Raw genomic sequence first — 5959 nt, forward strand, 5'->3', positions numbered from 1 at the left:
CTACTGTTTATAGGGTCAGGAGCTCTTAAAGGGCCCTTCCCCATTTTCTACATTACCTTTCATGTTTGCATTTTATAGAAAAGAAGAAACAGTTGGATGAAGTTTTCTTGTTTAGACTTTTCTAGTGTTTCTTAACCCCGTAGTGTAGAGCCTTTTTTGTATCTTAAGAACCAAGCGATTTTCATCATTGCATTGACATAGTTTTATAAGAGTTTGTTTTCTTTTGCGGCAAGTATATTTTAATGGCACCCTTCTGGGGTACATGTAATGTGTTGTGTAATTTTTGGTTGGGAGATGCAAATAAGGTCTAGGAATCCAACCGTTGTTTTTGGATTTTGTTTTTACAGTGTTCACCATTCGGTTAAGAAACATAATAACTTTCTTATCTGGATCAGCACAAAAGCTGTGATGCCAAGTTTTTCTAGATACTTTTTTAAAGAACAGCAATTCAGCAATTGAATCTGCATAGTTGCATTCTAAGACCATTTTTATATTTCCAGCAGCGGAAGCTCTGTGAGGGCTTGTTTTTTTACGGAAAGAGTTGTAGTTTTTATTGGTAATATTTTGAGGTTTATGTGACTTCTCTCATAACCAGGGGCGTAACTATAGAGCGTGCAGGGGATGCGGTTGCACCTGGGCCCAGGAGCCTTAGGGGGCCCATAAAGCCTCTCTTCTCCATATAGGGAGCCCAGTACTATGAATAAAGCATTATAGTTGGGGGCCCTGTTACAGGTTTTGAATTGGGGCCCGGGAGCTTCAAGTTACGTCTCTGTGCAGCATGGTTTAGGTATGGGTACAGGTACAGATACAGATAGAGGGGGGGCCCCTGCTCACCTTTTGCATCAGGGCCCCTGAGCCTTTAGTTACGCCCCTGCTCATAACTTTTTAAAATGCTTTTTGAAGCAATCCCTATGTGCAATAATAACAAAATGTTTTACGAACACAGTAACACCTATTGGGTGTTGCTTTTTAAAACTTTTTTGGGTATTTCATCCATTGCAAATGTTTTTTTATGGGGAAAAATACATTATTTTTAACTGGATTTTTTTTCTTTAAACTAAACTTTATTGAACTTTTTTGACAAGATTTTTTAGTTCCTCAAGGGGACTTGAAGAAGTGATAGTTCTATTGTTAGGATCGGACAGCGCATTACTTAAGCCCCATTTACGCGCAACGATTGTCGTTCAAACAAACAAACAATTTCTCTGCTTTTTTCCTTTCAAATGCTACGCTTTTACACGTAAAGATAATCGTTTGAAATCCTCACCATTATCCTCATTAGCTATGTAAACACTATATGTGTTGTTTGCTCAGGTGGGCGTGTGTTTATGTGAAGAATCTCTAGGTGGAAGGTTTTTAATTGCGAAGAAAAGGCCATTGACTTCTGTTGCATGAGTCACTGTGTTTAGCAGAGCAATCACGCCTCCCCTCAAGTCATTTAAAAGACTCAACGACTGAACAACTGCTGTTTAAATGACAAGCCTACAAACTAACCACTATTTTACGCAACTTGAAAATCAGCATTAAACAACTAGTGAACGAATAGCAAACAATGGCTTTGCGTTTACATGTAACGATTATTGTTCACTGACGCTCATTTGAATAAAATTTGAGTGATAATCGTTGCGTGTAAATGGGCCTTTAATACTGTAGTGCATTTTACAAAGCCTGTGACAGCAGCATATTAGACTCTGTCATAGGCAGGGCCTAATAGGTTAAGTTACATAGCAGACATAGAAGCCTCCACCTGCCACGGGAACCCATTGGTACCTTGGATTTGATTGCAGGGTGCTGATAGGTGACAGAAAGAGCCTCCTCACCCTATCATCTGCTTACACGATGCAGTTGCTATTGGTTGCGCCTTGAAAGGGGTTACACTGCCATAATCTGAATTTTCTCCTCTCCAACCAGTTAGAGAAGGAACCTGGCTGTCAGCAGTCAGCGAAGCCACTGCCTTAAAAAGATGTATGTGTAGATTTAAAGGCCATTAGTGAGGTCAGTAATAAGACATATTGGCCATCTCTAAAGGATTAAACTTGCTTAGAATCCAGTGTCAGAGACCATCATTGTCATACCAATCAGGTTGTTGTGTGATATTCTATCTGTCTTCAAATGGAACGGGATGCTATTCCTAGGATGAATATGCGCCGGTGCCGGGGAGAACGTCTGTACTTGTGTATTTCACCACCAAGGGGGCAGCTACTAATGTACACACTGAGCTGCAGAGACGCCCAATCTGTGTATGGGAGGTCAGTGGAAGTTCTGGATTTTGGACAGTGAGGGAACATGTCGATTGCGAGGATCAGCTGAATAGGGCAACTTTTTAATAGTGAGTATATTATTATAAAGTTAGTGGTCACTGTAATAGTTCAATTAATACCACATATGGGTCTTGGACATCCCCTTCAAAGCCCTTATATACAGGCCCCTGTTCAGGCACGAACGATCATTTGTCTGATTATCGACCCATGCCATTAGTTGGCTTACCACACTTCTGAGGTATGTTATGGGCAAATCGTGCTTATTATTGTGTGTGACTAGAGATGAGCGACCACCAAAATGCTCGGGTGCTCGTTGCTCGAGTCGAACTTTTCGTAATGCTCGAGAGCTTGTTTCGAGTAACGAACCCCATTGAAGTCAATGGGGGACTCGAGCATTTTTGTATTGGACTGATGCTCAGCATAGGTGATAACTTGTGAAACACCAGAAAACATCAGAAAGTCATGGAAACACCACATAAATGGAGAAGGAACGACAGGGGCAGTATGCATGGCTACATCTGAGGCTTCTAGGTCCCACTATTAAACCAAATGGGGGCAAGAGCCTGGCGGTCACCCCCCCCTAACAATTTACTTGGGACAAACCCTCATTAGCAAGGCACATGCGCTGGCACATCTTAGCTAAGCACCACACTACCTGCAACCAAGGACAATCACCGCCTGCGGGTGACACCGCTGCCTCTTCTCAAGAGTTAAATGCTGGCATTGCTGTCCAACACCCCCCTACACACACACACACATACGACCCTGCATCCACAGCGCACACAAAATGTTCCCTGCACATTTCTGCCCAATTCATTCTTTGTGTCAGATAGCTGAACAATGCAATGGGGAAGCCTTTGTGCACCCACAGCATAGGCGAGCCCCTGGAACCCAGGGACAGTATTAAACAGGAAGAAAAGAGAGTGCCCAAACATGGCAGAGTTTAGCCCCGCCCAGGACCTCGGCCCCGGCCCACATTTCTGCCCAATTCATTCTTTGTATGTGTCAGATAGCTGAACAATGCAATGGGAAAGCTTTTGTGCAACCTCAGCATAGACGAGCCCATGAAACTCAAAGACAGTATTAAACAGGAAGAAAAGAGAGTGCCCAAACATGGCAGAGTATCACCCCGCCCAGGACCTCGGCCCACATTTGTGCCCTAGTCATTCAGTGTATTTGAGCCAGATAGATAAAACACCACAATGGGAAAGCAGTCTGCACCCTACCCAAGTCAGTCAGTGTATTTCTGCCAGACAGGTAAAACATCGCAATGGGAAGTCTTTGTGCACCCACAGCATAGGCGAGCCCCTGGAACCCAAGGAAAGTATTACACATAAAGAAATCAGAGCACCCAAACAAGGCAGTTTCACCCCACCAAGGACGTCGGTCTCAGCTCACACCCTCAGTAATCATAGGAATAAACAGTAAATCAGAAGCGGCGCTCCGATGGTGTACAACGAAGTTACAGACAGGAACAATATAGAAAAAGAACTCACCGCAACTGAACCGGTCCTAGTAAAAGGTACCGGTCAGTTCATGGGTCCACTGAGGTATTTCAAATCAATTGGAGTGGAATACGTTGGTGGTCCTGAGACATCCCCTGGGGGAGAGCAGCAGCGAGCGACTCCGAAACAGTGTTGTCAAGGAGGAAAGAAATGGAAATTTTGAAAGAGACAGAAAAACTCACTTGATGCGCTCCATCCAACTGTATCAACCAGTGAAAATCTTACTTGATGTGGGGTGCCTTGGACTTCTGGCACCCCAATTACCAAAGAAGCAGCTCACACCCTCAGTAATCATGGGCATAAAGCAGACTCGGATGCTAGTACAGCTGTGAACGTCTCATGAATGCAGTAACGCTCCTTCTGTTTGGCCCAAACCACTGTCTCAGATAACTGTGGTAACACGAGAGACAATAGCCCAGTGCTAATCCCATGACCCCAAGCAGGAGGAGGAGGTGGCATAATAAGGCCATGACCGAGGTAGGACCCGCAATACTCTGTGTGGGAAGTACGTGAGCGGGCCCTGGGTCAGGCTCGGTCCCAGCCTCCACCTTGTGTGACCCAAGTTGCCGTGAGTTAAATAGCTATGGGAAATCCATGCGTTCCCACACACTTCATTTTGTGTATGTGTCAGGCAGCTGAACACCGCAATGGGAAACCTTTTTGCACCCAGAGTATAGGCAAACCCCTCAAACCTTTTAGTACCAAGTGTATAGGCGGACCCCTGTAACATTTCTGCAGCAAGAGTATATTCGGACTCCAGTAACATTTCTGTAGCAAGAGTATAGGCAAACCCCTGTAACATTTCTGTAGTAAAAGTATAGGCAGACCCCTGTAACATTTCTGTAGCAAGAATATAGGCGGACCCTAGTAACATTTCTGTAGCAAGAGTATAGGCGGACCCTAGTAACATTTCTGTAGCAAGAGTATAGGCGGCCCCCTCAAACCTTTCAGTATCAAGTGTATAGGCAGACCCCTGTAACATTTCTGTAGCAAGTGTATAGGCCAGTGATGGGCAACCTTTTGAGCTCGGTGTGTCAAAATTCGCCCAAAAAACGAGCATAACTTGGTTGGTGTGTCACTTCGAGAAAAAAAATAATAAACTATAAATTTGCGATATTTATAGTTTAAATAACAAAACTGCATAATTGTAATATATAAAACTGTATTTAATAAACCCAAAACACCCATAGCACAGGCCCTCGCCTCTCGCTGCCTCCCCCTCACTTATCTCAGTAATGATGAGTCCCCAGCGGTGACAGTGCCCCCACAGCGGCCCCCAGCAGTGACAGCGGTCCCCTACAGCGGCGACCAGGAGTGACAGTGCCCCCATAGCGGCCCCAGCAGTGGCAGCACCCCCAGCAGCGACAGCGCCCCCCACAGCACCACCCCAGCAGCAACAGTGGCCCCCAACAGCGACAGTGCCCCCCAAAGCAGCCCCCAGCAGTGACAGCTGCCACCAGCAGTGACCCCCAGCAGTGATAGTGCCCCTCACACCCGCCCTTAGCAGTGACAACACCTTCCACAGCGGCCCCCAGCAGTGACAGCGGTCCCCTACAGCGGCGACCAGGAGTGACAGTGCCTCCCACAGCGGCTCCCAGCAGTGACAGTGCCCCCACAGCGGCCCCAGCAGCGACAGCGCCCCCCACAGCACCACCCCAGCAGCGACAGTGCCCCCCAAAGCAGCCCCCAGCAGCGACAGCTGCCACCAGCAGTGACCCCCAGCAGTGATAGTGCCCCTCACACCCGCCCTTAGCAGTGACAGCACCTTCCACAGTGGCCCCCAGCAGTGACAGCAACCCCCACAGCGGCCCCCAGTAGTGACAGCGCCCCCCACAGCAGCTCCCAGAAGTGACAGGGACCCCCTGCTGTGAAAGCGGCCCCTAGGAGTGACCCCTAGCAGTGATAGTGCCCCTCACAGCAGCCCGTAGCAGTCACAGTGCCCCCCACAGCGGCCCCCAGCGGTGATAGTGCCCCTCACAGTAGCCCTTAGCAGTGACAGCGCCTCACACAGCGGCCCCCAGCAGTGATAGTGCCCCTCACAACGGCCCTTAGCAGTCACAGTGACCCCCCAGCAATGATAGTGCCCCCTAGCAGTGACAGTACCCCCCACAGCGGCCCCCAGCAGTGACAGTGCCTCCCACAGCGGCTCCCAGCAGTGACAGTGCCCCCACAGCGGCCCCAGCAGTGACAGCA

The sequence above is a fragment of the Eleutherodactylus coqui genome, chromosome 2 (genome assembly GCF_035609145.1).
Source record: "Eleutherodactylus coqui strain aEleCoq1 chromosome 2, aEleCoq1.hap1, whole genome shotgun sequence".
Lineage (NCBI taxonomy): Eukaryota > Metazoa > Chordata > Amphibia > Anura > Eleutherodactylidae > Eleutherodactylus > Eleutherodactylus coqui.